Source organism: Hemitrygon akajei, chromosome 2 (assembly GCF_048418815.1).
Source record: "Hemitrygon akajei chromosome 2, sHemAka1.3, whole genome shotgun sequence".
NCBI classification, from domain to species: Eukaryota; Metazoa; Chordata; class Chondrichthyes; order Myliobatiformes; family Dasyatidae; genus Hemitrygon; species Hemitrygon akajei.
The window spans coordinates 101,283,922-101,311,629 of NC_133125.1; the positions used below are offsets into that span (position 1 = coordinate 101,283,922).

The window sequence follows — 27,708 nt, forward strand, 5'->3', positions numbered from 1 at the left end:
TAACATACTTGCAAGGAGAGGGGATGGGAAAAATTCTAGTAGAAATTGCCATGGAAAATATAACCATATAACAATTACAGCACAGAAACAGGCCATCTCGGCCCTTCTAGTCCGTGCCGAAAGCTTACTCTCACCTAGTCTCACTGACCTGCACTCAGCCCATAACCCTCCATTCCTTTCCTGTCCATATACCTATCCAATTTTTTAAAAATGATGTGATATTGGATATTTTAGTGGGATTACAGATGAACATGTTCACAAGGACTAATAAGAAGTATGCTGACTGCTGTGAGAGGCAGCATGAGAGATTGGCCACAGAAAAGGTGGCAGACGATAGTGAATGTGGGACTTTTTTCAAAAAGCAGGGATAAGCCTGGTAGTTACAGACCTGAGTCTAATGTCAGTGGCAACAGATAAAGATTAACGGTTAACTTTATTTGTCACGTGTACATCGAGACATGCAGTGAAATGCATCGTTTGCGTCAGTGACCAACAGAGTCTGAGGATGTGCTGGGGGCATGTCACCACAGCTTACTAACCCTAACCTGGAATGTGGGAAGAAACTGGAGCTCTGGGGGAAACCTGGAGCTGTGGGGGAAACCCACAGGGAAAACGTGCACTCATTTCAGCGGAGGGAAATGAACCCTCTTCAGTGATCACTGTCACTGTAGAGTATTGCACAAACCGCTGTGCTATAAATGTTATAAAGGACAGGATTAAAAAGCACTGGACAGGAAGGGATTGATCAGGGATAGTCGGCATGGTTTTGCTGAAGGGAAGGTTCAAACTTGTCTGGATTTTTCACCTGGTTAAAGGAGCTGAGTTTAAGTTTTGTTTCAGTGATTGGAAGCCTGATCTGGGACCCTTGCTTGTCATATGATCTGGATTTGAAAGTAGGAGGAGGTATGACAAGTAAATTCACAGGAGACCTGATGATTGGTAATGATGTTGATGGTGAGGAGCGTAGACTTGGTCCAGAAGTTCCCAACCTTTTTTAGACCATAGACCCCGACCATTAATCCAGGGGTCTGTGGACCCCAGGTTGGGAACACCTGGCCTAGGGAATAATATTGATAGCTAAGAAGAAAGAGAAATGGCAGATAGAATTTAATCTGGAAAAACAGGAGGTGATGCATTTTGGGGAGGTTATAATGATAAGGTACACTATACATGGTAGACGCCAGGTAATATTAAGAAACATATCCAAGGGTTCTTGAAGACAGTGGCATCATTCAAGAAACATTCAACAAAGGCAGGTAGAATGCTTGGGTATGGAATATAAGAGCAGAGCTGTGATGGTATATCTATATCAAGGTGGTGCAGGCAGATACAACTCAAATCACAGTACTTAGATCAGCACAAGAGATTCTGCAGCTGCTGCAAGTCCAGAGTAACACACACAAAGTTCTGAAGGAACTCAGCAGCTCAGGCAGCATCTATGGAAATGAATAGACAGTTTGACGATTTGGGCCAAAACCCAATATCAGGACTGGAAAGGAAGGGGGAAGGAGCCAGACTAGAAAGATGGGGGAGAGGAAGGAAAACAAGCTGGTATGTTGAATTGCCGGGTAAATAAATAGTTTTTGTTGTACTGCAGATCATTGCTATTGCTTGCTTGGTTAGGTGGAGGGGTGCCAGTTTTTTCCCTGATACTTTTATTTGCTGAAGTGTGTGGGGGAGGGGAAGGTCGTTGCTTTGCTTCGTGTGTGTGTGTTGTGGGGTGGAGTGAGGGTCTTTGGGGTTCTAACGTTTTTACTGTCACTCATTCTTTGGGCCATTTCTCTTTGTGGATGTCTGTGAAGAACAAGGATTTCAGGATGTATATTGTATACATTCTCTGATGTTAAATGGAACTATTGAAAGTAAGGGAAACTAATTGGGTGGGTGGGAGAGGGGGATGAAGTAGGAAGCTGGGACAAAAATGCCATGGCATAGAATCTGGTTGAGTGCTGGAGAATACGATGACAATTAATGGCTGACCGAGCCGAGGTAGGCTTAAGGACCCGTGTCTGTGACTAGAGGCAGCTTCTGCCCAGTACTCCTTGTAGTACTCCAGTACTACAGAACAATTCACTAAAATGTGTGATTCACTTGGTCTTTCGATTTCCCCCCGCTCCCCCAGAATGAGTGTTAACCATTTATTGACTGATTGAGCTGTACCACAGAACAGGACCTTCCAGCCCATCAGTCATGCTATGCAACCCATCGATTTAACCCCGGCCTAATCATGGGACAATTTACAATGACCGATTAACCTACCAATCAGTATGTCTTTGGACCGTGGGAAGAAACTGGAGCTCCTGGAGGAAACCCACGCGGGGCGGGATGATGACAATATTTATTTAATATACAGGCGGTTGCTGGGTTCCAACAGGATTTCTTCCTGAAAGCTAATCGTAATAAACATGCTCTTGTAAGCCGGAGCTGACCAAAAAGCATTGGGTCTGGGAGGATCAACAGCTGTGACAGGAGAGTGTGTAGGTACAGCAAGAGCGACTGGGTGGGTGGGGTAGGAGGGGAGAGAAGGCCCCGTTTCTATCAGTAGGAAGTGCCTGCAGCATCTGGCAACCACATCTCACCAGTCTCTCAAATACTCAGGTTCATGTTTGGGTTTCTACAGTTATTTGTGTATTCGTCCGCATATCTGTGTATGTTGAATGACATTATTTTCATTTTCACCTTTCACACACTCTGTGCCGAGGAGGTTTGGAGGTTGTGTATTACACAGCTGGCTTCTGCAGATTGTCTTCATCGGTTGCCGCTGCCTGAATATGCCCTGTAGTGTCAGGAGCTGCCCTAATTGACCACTTCATGAAGTACAGGAGGTACCTTCTAAAGTGGCCATTGAGTGTATATTCATGGTCTTCTGCTGCTGTAGTCCAGCCACTTCAAGTGTCAACGTGTTGTGAGTTTAGAGATGCTCTTCTGCACAACACTGTTGTAACGCATGATATTTGAGTCATTGTCGCCTTCCTGTCAGTTTGAACCAGTCTGGCCATTCTCCTCTGACCTCTCTCATAAACAAGGTGTTTGCACCCACTGAACTGCCACCCACTGGATGTATTGTGTTTTTCACACCATTCTCTATAAACTCCAGAGACTGTTGTGCATGAAAATCCCAGGAGGTCAGCAGATTCTCAAACTGCTCCGTCTGGCAACGACAATCAATTCAAAGTTCAGAAGTTCAAAATTCGAAGTGAATTTATCATCAAAGTACATATATGTCACCATGTGTAACCCTGAGATTCATTTTCATGCAGTCATACTCAATAAATCCATATAATAATAGCCAAAAAAGAATCAATGGAAGTCCGCACCAACCAGTGCACAAAACACGACAGACTGCAAATACAAAAATAAATAATAATAAATAAATAAACAATAAATATTGAGAACATGAGATGAAGAGTCCTTGAAAGTGGGTCCATAGGTTGTGGGAACCTTTCAATGATGGAGCAAGTGAAATTATCTCCTTTGGTTGAATAACTTGATGGCTGGGGTAAAAATTGTTCCTGAACCTGACAGTGTGAGTCCTGAGGCTCCTGTACCATCTTCCTCTCGGCAGTAGCGAGTGTCCTGGGTGGTGGAGGTCTCTGACGATGGAACAGTGAAAGTCATTTAGAGAACACTTCTTCCCCGTTTTGATGTTTGGACTGAACAACAACTGAATCTCTTGACCATGTCTCCAAACTATGATGCATTGAGTTGCTGCCACATGATTGGCTGATCAGATGTGTACTTAATAAACTGGCCACTGAGTGTATACTTAGATCACGAGAGCCTGGTTCTGACTGGCAGCCTGTGATGTTGTATAGCCTTCCACTGCCAGTGCTGTGTCACAGTGCGGATCAGTACTTGGAGCGACATCGATGCATGGCAAGTCTCTGTTTCCGTTTTGTCTATACCGATCTTGCTCATTAACCTTAAGCCATATTAGAAGGCATTTAAATTTCTAAAGATGCCGATTTCAGCTTGTAGAATTAGCGGTTTTCTGCAAGAAACTTGACAAACCTTCATATGGCTTTTTTTTAAAACAGATATGTCCTAACATCTTCAAGATAACAAGATCCTTCCCAAGGTAATGATCTCAGATGTGCAGACCTTCAATAGTGTGTGCAATGAATGATTTACAGCAGTATGGTACTGACGTCCCTGAAGTGTAAAGTAATTAGCACGCTGGGGAGGTGCAGCTGCCACAAGGTAGCCTGGTAAATGCTTGGATGTCGCAGAAAGATAAATCACATTGTGGTAGCCAGCAAAGCTCTTGATCCTGCTGCAGAGATCAAAGGTATGCCATTTTTTTTCTTCTCTCTAATTATGGCTGGCATTGACTTTGCTACTGTAATGCGTTGAAGTGCACAAGATGAGGGGACTGCATAGTTCCTGTCTGCCTCCGTCTGTGCCAAAAAGGCAGCGTTATTGTGGTGTCTCTGATTTTTGTTGTGGGACAGTGGCCTGGTAAAAATGAAATAAAATCACGTGTTTTAACTTCAGGAACCAGAGCTCAAAACCAAGTAAATCAATTAGCTGGCCCCACCATTGAGCGCATCTGCATGAAATGCTGTCACAGGAAAGCAGCATCCATCATCAAGGACCCCCACCACCCAGGACATGCTCTTTTCTCACTGCTGCCATCGGAAAGAAGGTACAGGAGCCTCAGCATCTACACCACTAGGTTCAGGAATAGTTATCACCCCTCAACAAGAGGGTCTTGAACCAGAGAGGATAACTTCATGTACACCATCATATACGGTAAATGTTCCCACAACTTACGGACTCATGTTCTGGAAATTTATTGCTTATTTATTTATTACTATTATTTCTGTGTTTTTGTATTTGCACAGTTCATTGTCTTCTGCACTCTGGTTGAACAGTTTTTCATTGCCTGTTATGGTTATTATTCCACAGATTTTCTGAGTATGTCCACTAGAAAATTAATTTCAGGGATGTATATAACCATATAACAATCACAGCACGGAAACAGGCCATTCCGGCCCTCCTAGTCCGTGCCGAACTCTTAATCTCACCTAGTCCCACCTACCCGCACTCAGCCCATAACCCTCCACTCCTTTCCTGTCCATATACCTATCCAATTTTACCTTAAATGACACAACTGAACTGGCCTCTACTACTTCTACAGGAAGCTCATTCCACACAGCTATCACTCTCTGAGTAAAGAAATACCCCCTTGTGTTTCCCTTAAACTTTTGCCCCCTAACTCTCAAATCATGTCCTCTCGTTTGAATCTCCCCTACTCTCAATGGAAACAGCCTATTCACGTCAACTCTATCTATCCCTCTCAACATTTTAAATACCTCGATCAAATCCCCCCTCAACCTTCTACGCTCCAATGAATAGAGACCTAACTTGTTCAACCTTTCTCTGTAACTTAAGTGCTGAAACCCAGGTAACATCCTAATAAATCGTCTCTGCACTCTCTCTAATTTATTGATATCTTTCCTATAATTCGGTGACCAGAACTGTACACAATATTCCAAATTTGGCCTTACCAATGCCTTGTACAATTTTAACATTACATCCCAACTTCTGTATTCAATGCTCTGATTTATAAAGGCCAGCGTTCCAAAAGCCTTCTTCACCACCCTATCTACATGAGACTCCACCTTCAGGGAACTATGCACTGTTATTCCTAGATCTCTCTGTTCCACTGCATTCCTCAATGCCCTACCATTTACCCTGTATGTTCTATTTGGATTATTCCTGCCAAAATGCCAAAACCTCACACTTCTCAGCATTAAACTCCATCTGCCAACGTTCAGCCCATTCTTCTAACCGGCATAAATCTCCCTGCAAGCTTTGAAAACCCACCTCATTATCCACAACACCTCCTACCTTAGTATCATCAGCATACTTACTAATCCAATTTACCACCCCATCATCCAGATCATTTATGTATATTACAAACAACATTGAGCCCAAAACAGATCCCTGAGGCACCCCGCTAGTCACCGGCCTCCATCCTGATAAACAATTATCCACCACTACTCTCTGGCATCTCCCATCTAGCCACTGTTGAATCCATTTTATTACTCCAGCATTAATACCTAACGACTGAACCTTCTTAACTAACCTTCCATGTGGAACTTTGTCAAAGGCCTTGCTGAAGTCCATATAGACTACATCCACTGCCTTACCCTCGTCAACATTCCTCGTAACTACTTCAAAAAATTCAATAAGGTTTGTCAAACATGACCTTCCACGCACAAATCCATGCTGGCTACTCCTAATCAGATCCTGTATATCCAGATAATTATGGTGACATGCATGTACTTTTCAACTCTGAAATCAGTGTTATATATACTATCTTTATCTTTATACTATCAAATATTATCTTTATTTGTTGGCTGTTAGGCCTGTGTATATTAAATAAATTTTGTCAGCTTTCTTCCATTTCATTGATTTACATCAGCTAAATTCTGCATTAAATTGGCAAAGTTACTAAGTGTGCATGAATGATTAATGTAATTTTAAAATGCTTCTGCTGTGCAGTAGCTATTCTCATCATGATGTTCAAAGTGCAAAGTAAATTTATTATCAAAGTACAAATTTGTCATCATGTACAATCCTGAGGCATACTCAATAAGTCTGTAAAATAGTAACTATAACAGAATTGATGAAAGACTGCCCAACTTGGAGCTCAATCAGAGTGTAGAAGACTACAAATTTGTGGAAGAACAAAAAGAAGGAAATAATAATAATAACAAATAAATAAGCAATAAATGTCGAGAACATGAGATGAAGAGTCCTCTAAAGTGAGTTCATAGGTTGTGGGAACATTTCAATGATGGGGTACATGAAGTTGAGTGAGGTTATCTCCTTTGGTGCAAGATCTTCATGGTTGAGGGGTAAAAACTGTTCATGAACCTGGAGGTGTGAGTCCCAAAGCTCCTGGACCTTCTTCCTGATGGCAAAAATGAGAAGAGAGTGGTGTGAGTCCTTGATGATGGATGTTGCTTTCCTGAGTCAGCATTTCATGTAGATGTGCTCAGTGGTGGGGAGGGCTTTACCTGTGAGAGACTGGGCTGTATTCACTATATTTTGTGGGATTTTCCAATCAAGTGCATTGGTGTTTCCAAGCCTGGCCATGATGCAGCTCTAGGTTCACGCCTAGGTTCGATATTGTCACATTGGGTTCAGCATCTGGTAGAATGATAACCGATAACTGCGCATGGTTCACTTTAACACTGAGTGCTCTGGGTGTAAGTGAATGTATGTTTCTTTGCCAGCATCACCTTCATTTGCGAAAAAGATTCCAAAATGCTACTGTGTTAACTGATCGCCTTGCTTTCTAGATTGTTGGTGGAATTGTAGGATGCATGTTTGGTTGTAACATTTTAAGAGAAGTTAATGAGCGGAAGGGATATGGTGAACCATGGTCCAGTGCGGGTTCATGGGGCACGTAGACCAGCAGCGCAGCATGGACCAGATGGGCCAAGTGGCCATTTTCTGTGCTGTAATACTCCATGACTCTTTAGTACTTAAAGCAAGATATCCTAACACTCTAGTAGACACTATAAAAATGCAATTTCCTTTATTTTACCAACTGAATACCTTCTTTGGGTAAATGAATGTGCACTTCAGAATTTTGTGCTAGAAGCCTGGAATTCAAAGCACAGGAAGATACAGGAGTCTGAAGGCACACACACTCAATGCTTCAGGAACAGCTTCTTCCCCTTCCGCTCTGCTGTCAAATTTCTGAATGGACATTGAACCCATGAACACTACCTCACTACTTTTGTTTATTCCTTTTGCACTACCTATTTAATTTAACATAAATCTATATCCATAATCTATATATTATATATACATACACATATACACACATGTACGTACCTACGCATAATATAATTTACAGATTTTATTATGTACTGCTGCTGCACAACATATGTCAGTGATATTAAACCTGATTCTGTTTTAAGATTCCACTTGTGCTCCAACCACATGGCATTTTCCCTGTGAGCAGCATAGATTTAAATCTTCTTGTCAGGACCCCAGCAATCTCCTACCTTCCATCCCTCAGCACCCTGTTACCCACCTCAGCAGGGATTCATCCTCCTTTATGCTTGCTGAGGCACCTAGTTCCTCCTTTTTACTCTTAACCTGCTCTAAGTAAAGAAAGATTATATTAAATTTTCTTTTGGGGTGGCATGGTAACATAGCTGTTACCGTAACCTATTACAGCGTCGGCATCCGGGTTCAGTTCTGTCACTGTCTGTAAGGAGTTTGTACTTTCTCCCTGTGACCACATGAGTTTCCTCCAGGTGTTCCGGTTTCCTCCCACAGTCCAAAGACGCAGGGGTTAGTAGGTAAATTGGTCACATGGGCATAACTGGGCAGTGTCGGCTCGATGGGCCGAAAGGGCTTTTTACTGTGCTGTATCACCAGATAATAAATAAAAATATCACCAAATAAACTTGTCAGTAGATTTAGAGAAATCATTAACAGTTCAGTTAAAGACACTTCTCGATAACTTCAGCTGCACTCTTCTGCATTCTGATGTTGAAGCACAGGACAGTTTCATTTTCAGCTACGTACTGTATAGCCCAGAGTTTTAGCTGACCGCTGTGGATTTCACTTTGCCATTGTCGAACGCAGAAACCCAGTGATAGCACTGAATTTGGTATCAGGCCCATAATTTTGCTGTTTTTCCCTTTGATGAAAGGAGCGTTATAATTAGCTGAACTAAACTAGAATGATCAGACCTCCAGTCAAACAGGCGCCTGCTATCCTCCATTCATTTAACGAGGTGAACGTTTGATTGAAGCAAAATGTATTGAACAGCTTTGTATAAAGAATTTTCCCAGGTTTTAGCATTGTGAAGAAACATATCTTAGGAACAGGTTTTACCCCTCCTCCGTCAGGTTTCTGAGAGGACAATAATACATCCTCAGTGCTTTTGCTCCTTTTATATGTACATTAGGCACAATTTTCATGACATATGTTAGTGATCATAAACCTGATTACTGTGTGCTAAGATTATATAACAAGTTCATGTAAAACTAAGAACATCTAGATTTGCAGGATTCACATTTTTGCAGCTGTGACAAGATAGATATTCACTTTGGTATGTAGGTTAATCAGGGGACTTTAGACTGACTGCAGAGAGTTATTTGAATCTTTCCATCCACCAGGTGCTAGTTGACGATAGTTAGCCGTTATGAGCTTTAGTAGTGAGCCTGGTCGAATGGCCCTCTCTCTTCAAGGAGATCGCAGGTCCGCAGTGTAGCTTACAATGAATAAACTGCTTATGGAGTGTGCTGATTTGAAATGGAATTAAGAAAACCACTGAGCAGCTATGTGAAACATCTAAACAGATTGTTTTAAAAAGGTTAGAGGCTGTATTGAGTTGATTATTTTCAGATAGTTTTTAGTATGAATATTCAGGTTATTAAGGTTGACTGTGACAGGATATTTTAAAAAGAATTGAAACTATTACATTTTACATTTTTTCAGCCATTATTTCCCTCTGCCTCTGCACTAGTTCTACATTGTCCCCCATCAAAAGGCTGGCACTTCACCAGATGAAGGGGTAGCCACAGACAGTTGCTGCTTGGCTTGTGAAAGCTAATCTTGTTGTGATCTCTTCATTACATCCCATGTGAAGGAATGTTTTCCTTCTGTGTTCAGCAAGATCAGCAGGCAAGGGCGTTATGAAGGTGAAGCATCATGAGGTATTTCCATGGTGATGTAAGGAAATAGATTCCAGTGTAGAGATCTCACAGATACCTTTGTCCATGAACACGTATTCAATCTTACACTTGCCTCAGTGGATGGCTGACTACTGAGGCCTTTCAAATTATCTCACTGTAATGCTTCATTATCTCCTTCCCTGCAGCATGCAAAACCCCAAATCATCAGTGAATAACTTGCCTTCCAATTCATTTGGGAGCCGTTTCTCAATCTTCCATTCTCAGAATAGTAGGACAAAATGAAATTCTCATAGAAGGAAAATTATTCTTCCAAGTAGCTTTGGGCTTTTCATTAAAGGATTTAAAAATATATCATGAAGGGTATTATGAAGCTGTCAAATGTGTCACTTTCAGAAAATTGTTATCTGGGATTTGTGAGCTTTCAGTCAGCAACTGATATATCATATTTTGACTGTTTGGCCTGATATTATCTTCTTCAGATTTGGCAATAGTTTTCCCATAATTGTTTGGCTTCTGAAGGAATCCAGTCCTTTTCAGAATACAATCCGATAGAGAACAAGGACTGACTATCGTTAGATCATTGGAGAAGTGCTTATAGAAGTGGAATTTGGCGTGTAAATGCGTGACGGAGCAAGCAGCTTTTGGTTATCCAGATCCACAGTTCACCAGCAGTAGTTCTCTGCTCGGTCTGCACTGCACTGCCCACTCACCAGCCTCCGCTCACGCTAAGTCACAATCAGCGAGCTTTTCAATGGGAAACCTCTAATCTGGCCAGCTCGCATTGATGAGTACAGACTGAATTTACCGTGCTGTCTGCGGGTGAATTCATCCCCTCTCAGGGATTTATTTGCTTCTTTGCCGTTTGTTGGTGCTGAGATGGCCGATGAGCTCAGTGAGAGGACTGGGTGGTTAGTTAGTCTGGATTAATGTGTGCTTCTTGAACTCTCTGCTTATTTCTTGCCGTGGACCAATTGGTGCCAGCCCGGTTACTTTTCTGCTAGTTTGAATTGCGGTGGGCCAGGGATCCCCATTGACCGATAAAGATTTTATTTTCCCTGAAAGGTGCTTTGTGATTCTCACAACTTGAGAAAATCTGCGGACGCCGGAAATCCAAAGCAATACACACAAAATGCCGGAGGAACGCAATAGGCCAGGCGGCAGCTGTGGAAGATTTAAACTTCCTCAGGGTAGGCATCCCTTGAAGAGACTACACAGTGTCGTAGTAGAAACACAAACACAAGAAAATCTCCAGATGCTGGAGGTCCGAAGCAACCCACAGAAATTGCCAGAGGAACTCAGAAGACCAGGCAGCATCTACGGATGAAGAGTCTCAGCCCGCAACATCGACAGTGTACTCTTTTCCATAGATGCTGCCCGGCCTGCTGTGTTCCTCCAGCATTTTGTGTGAAGTTTTGGCAATATTGTTCCCTTGTCACGCCAGATTTGAATCCAGTTTATTTTAAAGGAAACTGTAACAGGCTTCTGGACCATATCACCCACACATTGGAGCTGGTTGACTGTGGTCACAGCCTTGATGTTGGGGAGGGTGCCGTGCAACAGGTTGCTGACGTTGGTTTGCCTGTCTTGCCAGTGGATTTGGATGATTGCACAGAAGCAATATAGGCAGCACTTCTCCTGAGGCTAAAGGCGTTCACTATTCATTGTCCATGTCTCAGAAGCACAGTGAGGTGATCCATCGTAACTGGGGTTTTGTCATGGTCCTTATCATCCATTGGTAGCACTGGGTAGCTGAGGCTGTTGTGTTCAAGATGCTTAGTCCAAGGCCCATTTTTAACAAGACTTTTGATTAAAAGTGTAACCAAGGCAAATACTTTAATGTTTTGCTGCCCTATAAAGCAACTTGATATTTAATTACTTCATGTGATGTCACATGAAATAATTAATTACTTCAAGCAGTTTGCAAATACTAATAATATCTTTGGACAAATTTCAATGATAAGCGTACGTATTACACCACAACTGTATTCCATAGAAACAATTTGATTTATTTTCTTGCTGAAGTCAGCTGTTCAGAGGTATGCAAGAGTATAGTGGGTTGATGAATCCAATGTAACAGCAGAGACCGATACAGTTTGGCACCAGCAGCACCGTATGAGTTGCCAGTTAGCATTGAACTCAACATAGGACTGCTCTTACTCATCTGGAGAAGAGGGATGCTTATGTGGGAATGCTGTTCTTCGACTACAGTTCAGCATTCAACAACATAGTTCCATGCAGCCTCGACAAGAAACTCAAGAGACCTCAGCCTAGACCATGCCTTGTTCAGCTGGATCCTGGACTTGCTGTCAGATCGCCAGCAGGTGATAAGAGTGGGCTCCCTCACCTCCACCCCTCTAACTCTCAATACAGGAGCCCCTCAGGGCTGCGTACTGAGTCCCCTCCTTTATTTCCTGTATACCCATGACTGTGATGCAACCCACAGCTCTAATCTGCTAATTACATTTGCTGATGACACTACATTGATTGGCCTAATCTCAAACAATAACGGGGTGGCCTACAGGGAAGAAGTCATATCTCTGACACAGTGGTGTCAAGAAAACAACTTCTCCCTCAATGTCACAAAAACAAAGGAGCTGATTGTGGACTACAGGAGGAATGGAGACGGGCTAACCCCTATTGACATCAACGGATCTGGAGTTGAGAGGGTAAACAGCTTTAAGTTCCTTGGCATCCACATCACCGAGGAGCTCACGTGGACTGTACATACCGGCCGTGTGGTGAAAAAGGCACAACAACGCCTCTTTCATCTCAGACGGTTGAAGAAGTTTGGTGTGGGCCCCCAAATCCTAAGAACTTTCTACAGGGGCACAATTGAGAGCATCCTGACTGGCTGCATCACTGCCTGGTATGGGAACTGTACCTCCCTTAATTGCAGGACTCTGCAGAGAGTGATGTGGACAGCCCAGCACATCTGTAGTTGTGAACTTACCATGATTCAGGACATTTAGAAGGACAGGTGTGTAAAAAGGGCCCGAAGGATCATTGGGGACCCAAACCACCCCAACCACAATCTATTCCAGCTGCTACCATCCGGGAAATGGTACCGCAGCATAAAAACCAGGACCAACAGGCTCTGGGACAGCTTCTTCCACCAGGCCATCAGACTGATGAACTCACACTGATTTGCATGTACTCTGTATTACATTGACTGTTCTATTTATTATAATTATAAATTACTATGATTGCACATGGCACATTTAGGTGGAGACGTAACATAAAGATTTTTACTCCTCATGTATGTGAAGGATGTAAGAAATGAAGTCAATTCCATTCAATTCTAGGGACTTGGGCTTTTCCTTGGGGTTTACTCCTGAAGGCTTCCCGTGAGTAGACATAGCTGTTAGGCAGCAGAGCTTTGAGATCAGAGTTTTCCTCCTCCTAGGTGAAACTCTCATTTGGTAGCACAACTCCCCAAAGCCAGACTCCTTGGCTCTCCCCTGATACGTCAGCCTATGTGTTCTATAGTGGAATTTAGTGCCGAGAGAGCGAGGGATGGTGGTGAACCCACGCACAGAGTAACGTCTAAAATTAACTCAGACTCGAAATAAACAAGACCACATAAACAAAATCCAAAGTCAAGATCACAAACAGCATGGGACTCTTATGATTGAGCACTGAGTGCTCAGCACGAAGCCTCTATCCATGAAGGAAAATGGCAGGCAATTGGTAGTTTCAGTCTTAAACGGATATTGGCAGCTCACTCTACTCTGGGGAAATTGTAGCACTGAACTTGAATGCCTGCTGCTGTTCAGTTGTGTATGTGTTTAATTTAGATGGATGAGCAAAAACCAGGTGAATGATCGCTCTTTAATAGAGTCTCCCATGCTATACTATGTGAATAATTCCTTGGTGTACTACAGAGCAGTCTGTTTTAGGTGTTAGATTGAGTTATTGACCCTGCGACTTCTGGTTGTTGGCCGATGAAACAAGCAAAATGCTAAATAGTTAATCACTCTGTTTCTGGGAAATGATCATCACAAACAATAACCTGTAACTTCTCTTTGGACTTGGAGGCAATTTGATGTGGCAGAACCGTGGCGAGGCACGGCAGTGGGTCAGTCGCTGAGAGCCAGGAAGACGTGAGGTGAGCGCCGGCCAATTTGGAAAGGCTGGTTCAGGCCCGAGAGGGTACCAGAGCAACAGAACCTGATGCTTGGATGTCGATTTAAGCACCGGGTCAGATTGAACAGGTCAGGGAGTCGGAGCCCAGGGCAAGGGATGGGCCTGCTCTGCAAAGTTTACTCATCTCTTGGCCAAACCATGGATCTCAGACTCTCTTTGTGGCCTTCAGAACACTATTTGCTTGTAGTTATTCGTTGCATGGTTTGATTTTTATTCTTTCCTCTGCACATTGGGTGTTCGATGGTCTTTTAATGGGTCCTATTGAGGTTCTATGTTTTGTGGCTGCCTGTTAGGAGACAAATTTCAAGGTTGTGTAATATATACATACTCTGATACTAAATGTATCAAATTTGTAACTTTAAACTTTGTGGAATATAGGTGTACTGCACACTGTTTCCTTTTGCTTTGCAGTTCAAAATAAACAGATAAGTACTGCTATTAAATTAACAGGAGCCTTTGGAATAAGAGGTAATACTGAACGATTCAAAACACTGATAAGTTGCTTAGTATTTGGGCTGCATTCCTGGTAATGAGAGCACAATACGAATCCACAGGAAAAGAGATCGAAATCCAGGGAGCATTATCCATCACTGATCATGCTGCCTGGCTGTCAGCTTAGCGATGAAATGGTCAGAGTGGTCTCATTACAGCATTGCTTAGTGTGGAGTCCTGATGAAGGGTCTTGTCCTGAAACGTCGACTGTACTCTCTTCCATAGGTGCTGCCAAGCCTGCTGAATTCCTCCAGCATCCGCAGATTTCCTCTTGTTTGTGATTCACTACCATTTTTTCTCTTTTTGCACTATCTATTTAATTTAACTATTTGATATATATACCTGCTGTTACAATCTCAGCTTAATTTCAGTCCACACCCTTGTTATGTATGCAGTATGAAAGTACATAAAATAAAATATACAGAACCAATACAGTAGCGGCAATTTTGTGATTCACTACCATTTTTTCTCTTTTTGCACTATCTATTTAATTTAACTATTTGATATATATACCTGCTGTTACAATCTCAGCTTAATTTCAGTCCACACCCTTGTTATGTATGCAGTATGAAAGTACATAAAATAAAATATACAGAACCAATACAGTAGCGGCAATTCTAAAAAAAGCAATAGAGGACATTAGAATCCCACCAACCCTGTACCTTATACACAACATTAAAAATATAAATAAAAATATCTCATCTTAACTAAGAGATATATTCATTTTGGCACACATGTGCCTAACTTCCAAACACACATAGGCTAGACCCTGAAATCAGTTCTCCTCATTTATGTTAGTAGCCACTAAGGAAATTTGCACAACCACACTAATCCAGCGCTGATACCTAAATCGTGAAAATCTAATGCATCCCCGTGTAAAACACGTCAAATTACTGAAATTGTAAATTTATGAGCAAGTATAAACACACTTACATGAATATTATCAAATATTATTCACCTTTCCTCACCAAACCCGGGAAAAGCATTCGAACGTCGTCTTTTCTGGAACATGGCAACTCTTCGTTCCACTCCACCCATGCAAAATGACATCACCGTTTTCTCTTAAAAGCGCAGGCAGCTATTTTACCATTACCAAGGTGAATACACAAGTGCACTTTAACAATAAAAAAAGATATTCAATGTTCACCTGGTTACATATACTACACTCTAAATGCACTATCCTTACCTTTGTATATTATACCATTTACCTTCCTAATTGCTTTTTGTATTCGCATGTTAAACTGTGGTGATACATGTAGAAGGACACCAAAGTCTCTTCTCACTGCTGCCTTCAGGAAGAAAGTACAACAGCTTCAGGAACCACACTACCAGGTTCAGGAACAGTTATTATCCCTCAACAATCAGGCTCTTGAACCAGAGGGGGTAACTTCACTTGCCCCATCACAGACTTTTCATGCAATCCATATGGACTAGTCACTTTCAAGGATTCTTCATCTCATTCTTTTCAATGTCCATTGCTTATTTATTTATTGAATATATTATTATTTCTTTCTTTCCTTTCTTTTTGTATTTGCGCATTTTGTTGTCATTTGCACATTGATTGTCCATCCTATTGAGTGCAGTCTTGGTTCTATTGTATTTATTGAGTATGCCCACAAGTAAAAATCTCGGGCTTGTATATGGTGACATATATTTACTTTGAAGACCAAAATCTTTCAATTTATTCCATTTTTTTTACTTAAGCATTTTTATCCAGCAAATTTTCACAGTGCATAAAATTCTTAAAAGCATGTGGATCACTTAAATTTTTGAGAATGGGCAATGTCTGATCTTTTTGCTGAATACAACTGTAATATTGAAGTTGAAAGTAAAAATTAAAGATTTAAATCTTTGTAATGTCTAATATAATCTCAGCACTTGCCAAAGATATTTTACAGCTAGCAAAGTACAATTATAGTTTTAATACTAATTTGTGCTCAGCAAGATGCCACTATCTGTATGGTTGTCTGAAAATTCCTTTCCTGCTTAAAGCAACATTGTGTGTTCTATTATCTTTTAAAAAGTACCTTAAATATAATGTAAGATTCATAAAATAGCATTATTTGGTTCCCCATGCAATATTGTGCTTTTTGAGTTTCTGCATGAGTAACTATATTAATATATTTCACAATGTTGCACTGCTGGCATTTATACTCCTGCCTATAACTTCAGAAACAAGCTGTTCAAGTACTTGCGCATGGTATAAGCACCATTTTTCCATTGAATGAAGAGCAATACTTTTAAAAAATGGCTACTGAAATAATGACATAAGGGAGTGAGAGTGCTTTCAGAGGGAGTTCTACAGGCTGTTGACAAATGTCCTTTACTTCAGGGGGCTGTGGAGACTCTACTGAGCTCGAGCTGGGAACTCCCTGCAGAAGGTTGCCGTGGGCACATTTGTGAGGTGTACCAGAGACTCGAGTTTGGGGAAAGCTTCAGCACAGAGAAATCTCTGCCCCTGCTCTGCCAACTTTTGTGGGCTAAGATAGACAAAGTCTCAGTTTGGGCAGAAGAGGTTGGGAGATTTCTCCAATGGAGCGGTGAGCGGCAAATCGTGAGGCGTGACATCAGTCAGTGGCAGTTGCCTGGACTGATCCTAAAGCCAAGAAGCTATCTGTAACCTTGACCTCCTGTGTGTGTTTTTGAGATTGCAGGAGGCTACTGATCTCAGTGAGAAATGTTTTGGAGTCTAGCAATAACTGCTATATGTTAAGGCCATTTTGTTATGGGCATGGGCCCTTATCAAGTCTTGGGTGACGAGCAGTAGGCATTGTTTCTCAAGGATGTTTATTATGGGCATTGGGCCCCTATCAAGTCTTCCTCTGTTTCTTTTCATGTTGTTTTCTCTAATGCAGCTCCTCTCCACACTAACCAGAAAGATAAATATTAATTCTAACCGAACACCCATTTGAAGTCAGTTAGGAATGCTAAAAAGGAAACACAAAAGGCAAGATGCTGCAATCTGGAACAAGAAGCAAACTGCTGGAGAAACTGGGCAAGTAACGTAGAACCCGATACAGGGTCTGGATCAGAAATCTCAAGCATTCCTCTGCCTCCACAGATGCAGACTGACCCACTGAGTTCCTCCAGTATTTTCATTCATGAAGCTGCTTGAGGTGCAGTTGCTTCGGGTGAGCAGTAAGCAGAGAGGCAGAGGATGCTTTGGGGCTTTGAGTGAGCAAGAACAACATGAGAGGGTATAATTTTAAGGTGATTGGAGGAAAGTTTGGGGTGGATATCACGGGTAAGTTTTTTTTAACACAGAGTACGGTGGGCATGTGGAACACCCTGCTAGCATTGGCGGCAGAGGCAGATACATTAGAGATGAGTAAGTCATTCTTAGATAGGCTCAATGGATGAAGGAAAACGGAAAACCACACAGCAGGGAAGGGTTAGATTGATTTTGGAGTAGGTTAAAAGGTTGGCAAAACATGGTTGGCCAAAGAGTCTGCGCTGTTTCATGTTCTATCTTCTGCAAATAGCTTAACTTTCTCAGACCAGGAAGGTTGTGAATCAAACTGAGGAGAGATACCAGGTGGAGCACAATTGTTGACATCATTCAGCTGAGTTTTATCCCAGGGTAATATTCTTGAGCTGACAAAAATAAAACCGTAAGGATGGTGGCGGGGGGTGGGGGGGTGGCAAGGGAATTTGTTTTTTAACTGGGCAGCGCAAGGTATGGAAATGGATAGAAATGGATACAGTATTGTTCTTGGGTTCGAGCAGAATTTCAGATGCAAGGTCTGTTTCTATTCAGTGCTGTGAAGCAGAATTTCTAGGTTTTTTTAAATGTAGTCTAGGAAAAATGCACACACAAGACAACAAATGCTTTTTTAGGTCTTAAATTCCTTTATCTGTTTTAGATATTTTATTATAGAAAGAGGGTATCAAAATAAAAACAACAAAATAAATAAAAAAAAGTTCCTGCCATTACAATCTCAGCTTAACTTCAGACCATACCATTGTTACGTATGAAGTATGAAATAACTAAAACAAAATATACAATACCAATACAGTAGTGGCAATTATTTGGCACACGTGCTTAACTTCCAAACATGTATAGGCTAGACCTGGAAATGAGTTCTCCTCGCTCATGCTAGTAGGCTGATTAAGTAACTTCACAATCACGCTATTCCAATGTCGATCAATTTTACTTGTGAAAAACTTTCCTCACCAAATCCGGGAAAAGCATTCGAACGTCGCCCTTTCTAGAACATGGCAACTCTTTGTTTTACTCCACCCATGCAAAATCCCATCAGTTTTTTCTCTTAAAGACACAGGCAGCTATTTTAGGGTAAATACACAAGTGGACTTTAACAATAAAAAATGATATTCAATGGTCACCGGGTTACATTAATGTTGGCTTCTGTTGTTCTTCACATTAGGGCTGTTGTGCAGATGAGAGATTGCCGCTATTAGAATCTGGAGCAAAAGGTAAAACTGCTGAAGGAACTCAGAGACTTAGCAGCATTGTGGGGACTGAGGGGTAGCTGGCACTTTGGGTCAAGGACTGAGAGTGGAGAGGGGAGACAGCTGGCAGAGAGAGCAGGCCCTTTTAGTGTTGTGAAGTAGACATGAGGTAGAGCTAAAAACGAACAGCTGCAGGAACCCAGTGGGCCAATCAGCGTATGCAGGGAGAAGTCGGCAGCTGATGTTCTGAGCCTTCCTTCAGCAATATGGTTTTCCCTCCTGATCCAGCTTCCACAGTCTCCTGCATCTCCAAGACGTAGAGATAACAGTACAACTTCCTTTATTGGTTATAGCAAACTCTAGGCAAGGGGTTCCCAACATGGGGTCCAAGGATCCTTTGCTTAATGGTATTGGCCCATGGCTTAAAAATGTTAGGGACCCCTGCTCCAGACTAACAGCATCAAATACAACATTGTGCCATTGTATGACTTTCAATGTACACTTCTTAAATGACCACTTGCCCTTCTGTATACCTCTATTCTATGAGATCTTCAAGGCCTCCTAAAGGGTCTTGGGTGAATCTGTTGTCAAATCTAGATTTTGTTCTTAGTGGGATTTAAACTCCCAGGCCTTGTACTGAGACCTTAGGGTGCTGTTGCTGGCATTGTGCAGCGTGGCACAGCTGCTCAGCTTCATGTGTTCTTTTGAATGCCTGACAACAACAGATGTGCCAGCATCATGGTCAGATCTAATTCGCAACATTAACCATCTGTAACTGGTACCAGTTTTCAAATTCCTGTTTGCTGGCTTCTGTTACATAGAAGATCACTAAAAAGTAATTTATCTTTTAATTTTGCATGTCACCTCAGTACAAATGTTATTGTACTTTGTCATTTTATTCACTTAGTTACATCTATCAAATTTAATTAAGAGAACCAAGGATGTGTGTTGATACGATTTACAAGACAGTTTGTGTAAAGATGAAGATTATTACTGAGTATCCTGTTTCCTTTCTACAGTCAAATGGTTTCTCTGTTTGTTTGTATTCTGACATATGATCTAACATCAATTGCCTTTGTAAGAGAACTACAAAAAGATATTGAAGTTCTCGTGCATTTCCACCATATACTTGGTAGTTTGGGAGTACTTTCTTTGCTAAAAACTAAAATAATATTAAATAGTTGCTCAGCAAGATGGCAAGTTTTCAAGAAAAAAGGCATTTATTATAATGAATAATGTGTCTATGTGTCAGGAACAGCTTTAATATCACTGGCATGTGTTATGGCTACAGCAGTATATTGCTATATATATATATTTATGTGTGTGTGTGTTAAATAGGTAGTGCAAAAAAGTAGTGAGGTAGTGCAGAGGGGAAGAAGCTGTTTCTGAACCATTATATGCCCTCAGGCTCCTGTACCTCCTCCCTCATGGTAACAATGAGAAGAGGGCATGTACTGTGTAAGGCGTCTGTAATGATGGGTGCCGCCTTCTTGAGGCATCGCTCCTTGAAGATGTCCTGGATGCTGGGAGGTTAGTGCCCGTGATGGAGCTGAGTTGATTACTTTCTGCAGCTGCTTTTAATCCTGTGGAGTGTCCCTCCCAACCCCCTATACCAGACGGTGAAGCAGCCAGTTAAAATGCTCTCCATGGTGCATCTGTAGAAATTTGTGTGCGTTTCAAAGTCAATCAATGCAGAAGTGAGCTTTATACAATTAATCTATGTCTTTCAGTCTATGTGAAAAATCAGTCTGAACAATACTTAACATAAGCACATCTTAGTAGAAGTTACAATTCTAGGTATGAGATCAGGATCAGGGTTAATGTCACCAGCATATGTCGTGAAATTTGTTAATTTTGCAGCAGTAGCACAATGCAATGCTCTGAATTAGAGTAAGTGGAGATGTGTGTGTGTGTGTGTGTGTGTGTGTGTGTGTGTGTGTGTGTGTGTGTGTGTGTGTGTGTGTGTGTGTGTGTGTGTGTGTGTGTGTGTGTGTATTTACATTAAATAAGTAGTGCAGAAATAGAAATTTAAAAAAGTGGTGAGATAGTGTCCATTCAGAAATGGAGGTCCTTAATGATAGACGCCGCAGTTTTGAGTATCGCTCCTTGAAGATGTTCTCGATACTATGGAGGCCAGTGTCCATGATGGACTGACTATATTTACAACTTCCTGCAGCTTACTTTGATCCTGTGCAACAACCCCCCACCCGCACCATACCAGACGGTGGTGCAGCCAGTTAGAATGCTCTCCACGGTACATCTGTAGATGTTTGCGAGTGTTTTGGATGACACACCAAATCTCCTCAAACTCCAAATGAAATATAGCCGCTGTTGTGCTTCTTTTGTTGTAGCTGGATCAATACGTTGGGTCCAGGTTGTTAATATTGTTTAGATACTTATGAAATTGAGTGTGCATCTCGTGGCTCTTCTGCTGTGAGTCATAGAGTATTACGGATAGAACAACATCGACTATGTACAATGGAGTGTCCATTGTTGGGAGTGGGTCAGGGGTGAGAGTGGGAGCGTCAGGCTTTGGCTCAGAAGAGGCGTTGGCTCTGGGCAAGTTTCTGTTAAGTTTCCCTTTTTGCTTACTATGTCAGGGGTACTTGGTGCAGTTTAAATTGCCATTGTGTGTTCTTCATGCCAGATGTTGGAGTTCTGGGAGACCCCGAGTCTCCCGGGGAATTACATCTGCATGGTGCATTCAGCTGTCGCTCCTTGAAGATCGTGTTGGAGAACTGGAGCAGCAGGTGGACGACCTTCAGCTTGTACGGGAGAGCGAGAAGATCATCGATTGGAGTAACAGGGAAGTAGTCGCCCCTAAGTTGCAGGCAGGTAGCTGAGTGACATTCAGGAAAAAGAAAGGGAAGGTGAATAGGCAGTTAGCGCAGAGTGCCTCTGTAGCCATTCCTCTCAATAATAAGTATACTGTCTTGGATATTATTGTTTAGGACAACCTCCCAGAGAAATCCCACTGAGACTAGGTTACTGGCACTGAGCAAGGGTCCATGTGCAGAAGGAAAACAGGGGAGCAGTAGTGAATGGAAACTTAATAGTCAAAGAAATTGACAGGAAATTCTGTGGATGTGAACAGGACACCTGGGTGGTACGTTGCCTCCCAGGTGCCAGGGTCAGGGATGTCCCAGAATGCATCCACAGCATTTTGGAGAGGAAGGGAGAGCAGCCAGATGTCTTGGTACATATTGGTATCGATGACATAGGAAGGAAAAGCAAAGAGGTCCTGAAGAGAGAATTTAGAGAGCTAGGTAGAAAGCTGAGAAGCAGGACCTCCTGGATAGTAATTCCTGGATTGCTGCCTGTGCCACATGCCAGTGAGGGTAGGAATAGGATGATTTGGCAGATAAATGCGTGGCTGAGAAGCTGGTGCAGGGGGGCAGGGCTTCAGGTTCTTGGATCATTGGGATCTCTTCTGGGGGAGGTATGACCTGTACAAAAATGACGGTTTGCACCTGAACCCGAGGGGCAACAATATTCCCATGGGCAAGTTTGTTAGTGCTTCTGTGGAGGGTTTAAACTAATTTGGCAGGGGGATGGGACCCAGTGAAGGGACTCAGGATAGAACGGATGGTAAAAAAAGCAAAGATAGTGTGCAGTCAGACTGTCAGGAAGGACAGGCAGATGAGAGGACAACATTGCAGCCAGCTGGGTGAGTATCAGTGCATTAGGGATGCAGAATCAAAAAGGGTAGCAAATAGAGCACTCTGAGTGTTATACTTCAATGCATGGAGTAGAAGGAATAAGGTGGATGATCTTGTTGCACTTGTACTGATTGTCATCCTGAAGGGAGCTTGGGAGCTGAATGTCCAAGGTTACACAATGTATCGGAGAGATGGGAAGAGGGGATAACGCGGACCTGCTGATAAGGAATGGCATCAAATCATGAGAAAGATGTGACATAGCATTGGAAAATGTTGCATCCTTGTGAATTGAGTTAAGAAATTGCAAGGGTAAAAGGACCCTGATGGCAGTTATATACAGGTCTCCAAACAGCAGCTGTGATGTGGACTACAGAATACAATGGGAAATAGAAAAGGCATGTCAGAAGGGCAATGTTATAATAGTCATGGAAGATTTGAACATGTAGTTAGATTTGGAAATGGATCCCAAGAGAGTGAATTTGTTGAATATCTGCAACGTGGCTTTTTAGAGCAGTTTGTCATTGAGCCTACTAGCAGATTAAGTGCTAGCTAATGAACCAGAGGCAATTAGGGAGCTTATGGTAAAAGAACCTTTCAGAGTCAGTGATCACAATATGATTGAGTTCAGCTTGAAATTCGACAGGGAGGAAGGGAAGTCTAATGCAGTAGTATTTCAGAGGAGTTAAGGAAATTACAGTGGTGAGAGGGGAGTTGGCCAAAGTAAATTGGAAGGAGATGCTGACAGGGATGACAGCAGAGCAGCAATGGCTTGAGTTTCTGGGGAAAATGAGGAAGGTGCAGGATAGATATATTCCAAACATGAAAGATAAACTTAAATGGCAAAATAGTTCAACCATGACTGACAAGGGAAGTCAAAGCTAATGTAGAAGCAAAAGAAAGGGCATATAACAAAGCAAAAAATTAGAGGGAAGATAGAGGATTGGGAAGCTTTTAAAACCTTTCAGAGAACAACTAAAATTACCATTAGGATGGAAAAATGAAATAAAGCAAGTTAGCAAACAATGTCAAGATGAATAGAAAAAACCTTTTTCAAGTATATAGAAAATAAAAGAAAGGTGATAGTGGATATAGAACTGCTAAAAAATAAGGCCGAAAAAATAATAATGGGGGGACAAGGAGATGGCAGATGATCTAAATGAATAGTTTCCATCAGTCTTCACTGTGGAAGACACTAGCAGTGTGCCAGATGTTGAAGGGTGTGAGGGAAGAGAAATGAGTGCAGGTACTATTACTATTTTGAAAAGATGAAAGACCTAAAGGTACACAAGTCACCCGGACCAGATGAACTGCGCCATAGCGATCTAAAAGAGATGGACGCATTCGTAATGGTCCTTCAAGAATTATTGAACTCTGGCATGTTTCTGGAAGACTGGAAAATTACAAATGTCACTTCACTCTTTAAGGAAGGACGGCAGCAGTAGAAAGGAGAATATAGACGAGTTAGCCTCATCTCAGTGGTTAGGAAGATGTTTGAGTCAGCTGTTAAGGATGAGCTGTTAGTGACACAGGACAAGATAGTACAAAGTCAGCATGATTTCCTTAAGGAAAAATCTTGCCTGACAAACCTTTTGGAATATTTTGAAGATATTACAAGTAGGATAGATAAAGGGGATGCAATGGATATTGTATATTTGGATTTTTAGAGGGCTTTTGACAAGGTGTCACACATGAGGCTGCTTACCAAGTTAAGAGCCCGTGGTATTACAGGAAAGTTACTAACATAATTAGAGTATTGGCTGATTGGTAAGAGTCAGCGAATGGGAATAAAAGGATCCTTTTCTGCTTGGCTGCCAGTGACCAGTGGTGTTCCGCAGGGGTTGGTGTTGGGACTGCTTTTTACGCTGTATATCAATAATTTAGATGATGGAATAGATGGCTTTTTCAGATGATATGAAGATTAGTGGAGCAGCAGGTAGTGTTGAGGAAACAGGGAGGCTGCAGAAGAGCTTGGACAGATGAGGGGAATGAGTAGAAAAGTAGCAAATGAAATACAATGCTGGAAAATCTATGATAATGTACTTCAGCAGAATAAATAGATGTGCAGACAATTTTCTAAATGGGGAGAAAATCCAATAATCTGAGATGCAAAGGGAGTTGGGAGTCCTTGTGCAGGACACCCTAGAGGTTAATTTGTACATTGAGTCAGTGATGAAGAAGGCAAATGCAATCATAGCAATAATTTCAAGAGGAGTAGAATGCAAGAGCAGGGATGTGATGCTGAGGCTTTATAAGGCACTAGTGAGGCCTCACATTGAGTATTGTGAACAGTTTTGGGCTCCTTATTTAAGAAAAGATGTGCTGGCATTGGAGAGGTTGCAGAGGAGGTTCACAAGGATGATTCCAGGAATGAAAGGATTATCATATGAGGAACGTTTGATAGCACTGGGTCTGTACTCACTGGAATTTAGAAGGATGAGAGGGGAATCTCATTGAAAACTTTCAAAGGTTGAAAGGCTAGACAGAGTGGATGTGGAAAGGATGTTTACCTTAGTGGGGGGGCACTAGGACAAGAGGGCACAGGCTCATGATAGAGGGGCCTCCATTTAATACAGAGATGTAAAGAAATTTCTTTAGCCAGAGGGTGGTGAATTTGTGGAATTCATTACCACAGGACGCTGTGGTGGCCAGGTCATTGGGTGTACTTAAGGCAGACATTAACAGGTTCTTGAGTGGCCATGGCAATGGTTATAGGGAGAAGGCTGGGAAGTGGGGCTGAGGAAAAGGAGAAAAAGGATCAGCTATGATTGAATGGTGGAGCAGACTTGATGGGCCAAATGGCCTAATTCTGCTCTGATGTGTTATGGTCTTATAGTCTTATACCGAGTAATACAGATAGAATAATGTCGAGTATGTACAGAGTAACAGTGATAGAATAATGTCGAGTATGTACAGAGTAACAGTGATAGAATAATGTCGAGTATGTACAGAGTAACAGTGATAGAATAATGTCGAGTATGTACAGAGTAATAGTGATAGAATAATGTTGAGTACGTACATAGTAATACAGATAGAATAATGTCGAGTACATATAAAGTAATAGTGATTGAATAATGTCGAGTACGTACATAGTAACACAGATAGAATAATGTCAAGTATGTACAGAGTAATACAGATAGAATAATGTCGAGTATGTACAGAGTAATAGTGATAGAATAATGTTGAGTACGTACAGAGTAATACAGATAGAATAATGTCGAGTACGTACAGAGTAATAGTGATAGAATGTCGAGTACATACACAGTAATAGTGATAGAATAATGTCGAGTATGCACAGAGTAATAGTGATAGAATAATGTTGAGTACGTACAGAGTAATACAGATAGAATAATGTCGAGTATGTACAGAGTAATAGTGATAGAATGTCGAGTACATACACAGTAATAGTGATAGAATAATGTCGAGTATGCACAGAGTAATAGTGATAGAATAATGTTGAGTACGTACAGAGTAATACAGATAGAATAATGTTGAGTACGTACAGAGTAATACAGATAGAATAATGTCGAGTATGTACAGAGTATTACAGATAAACAATTGTCATACTTTCCCAGGTGCAGCAAATATTGTCAGCTTGAATAGCTTGAGATAGGGTACCTGAGCTTGAAGAAAAGCTGATGTCACTGCTGTCCAATCTGGTGCTGTATGTTACACTGCATTGCATTAGCTTAAGGTTGAGAAAGAAAGTCAGTAGGTAGATAATTATTGTCTAGAGTAGAGATATGAGGCTAAAGTAAACCTGTCTCAGCCAGTTGGTTTTTGCCAATTCAGAGAAATTTGTGAAAACCAATATTGAAGATTGGGTGTCACTGATGAAGGCAATACTGGGACGTGTATGTTAGCTTTGTTGTATAGCCTGGTTTAGGTTATGAAGCATAATATTTAACTACAGTGCTACATTACCAGAGTTGGTACTGATCCTTCCTATTCATTTGCATCTTCAATTTCAGATATACTGGGCATAGTTAATTTTGGAAATGTGTGAGATTTGAAGGACTGGATAAAATGTGTTATAACTAGTTATGTGTTATGTCAATAAATAATGTGTTATGTGTAATTATACAACTGAATATGGTCATTTATACTCGAAATGAAAACTTATCAGAGTGTCTATTCACATCCTCTGTTGCTTTGCTGTGCAGGGTTTTTGAAAGGAGATATTAGTTTTCATGAAGTTGTATTGGTGTGTGCATTGTTGAATTGAAAGCATGATTGGCCATGCATAACTGCCTGGCAATGGGTCAGATGACACAAGTTGTTTAAGGATCATTACTCACGCATGAAAACAAACTGCGTGCACAGGTTTACTCTGAAAGTGTCACATAGCATGCTTTTGATTTGAATAGTCAAAGAAGTTATTATAACCGTAACTCTGATTATTGAGGAGGCCAGGAATAAAATAGGGGGAAAATGATGTTTAACGCAGATAGTATTGGATTTAATTGTTAATTGAAACTAAAACTAAATATTTGTGTACATCAGTAGGAGAGGTCTAGATATTAGCTTGAGGATTATATCCTTTTCTGATGCTGGTCATATATTTTTGCACTACTGTGTGTTCTCTGATTGTATCTTCTTGCACGATGGCCTTGTTATTGCAGCTTTTTTCCTCTTTTTCTGGCCCTCTCTTCACTGTCTTGTATAATTTATATTCTGTGTACCAGAGCCTCAGGACTCGACCCAACAGGTTCAAGAACAGTTTCTACCCTTCAACCATCAGGCTCTTAAAACAAAAGGGGATAACTCCATTCACTTGCCAGTCCATTGAGATGTTCCCACAACCAATAATCTCACTCTAAGGGCTCTTTATCTCTGTATCTCGTTCTCGTTATTTATTGCTATTTACTTATAGTTGCATTTGCAGAGTTCATTGTCTTTTGCTCTCTGGTTGATCCCGTTATAGTTACTATTTATAGATTTGCTGAGTATGCTGACAGGGAAATGAATCTCAGGGTTGCATATGGTGGCATATATGTACTCTGATAACAAAATTTACTTTGAACTTGTTGAACTTCGTGTGTTGTCTGTTCCAATGTGCCTGTGATGGCTGCTACAAGCCAGTTTTTCACTGTGCAACGTTGCTCTTGAGGAACTCAGCAGGTCAGGCAGTGTCTATGGGGGGAAATGGTTAGTTGATGTTTCAGGTTGCGACCCTTGTCTGCTGGATCAGTTCCTGTACTTCAGAGTTTCCCAACATGGAGTCCATGGACCCTCTGCTTAATGGTGTTGGTCCATGGCATCAAAAAGGTCAGAAACCCCTGCTCTAGATAATGTTATAGACTTATTGAGTATGCCCACAAGGAAATGAATCCCAA

The 27,708-nt window shown here is 41.6% G+C and overlaps 1 protein-coding gene across 2 annotated transcripts in view; it reads left to right on the forward strand.

Annotated features, from left to right (window-relative positions):
* lypd6 (LY6/PLAUR domain containing 6) overlaps nucleotides 1-27,708 on the forward strand; it is a 259,919-nt gene that overhangs the window by 60,850 nt on the left and 171,361 nt on the right. The window contains exon 1 of one of the 2 annotated variants that reach the window (XM_073026237.1): nucleotides 4,272-4,288. The exons of the other annotated variant lie outside the window; for it this stretch is intronic. The gene's annotated coding sequence lies outside the window, so the exon portion shown is untranslated. Of the gene's footprint in view, nucleotides 1-4,271; nucleotides 4,289-27,708 lie in introns of those variants that run through there. 2 annotated transcript variants of the gene reach the window in all.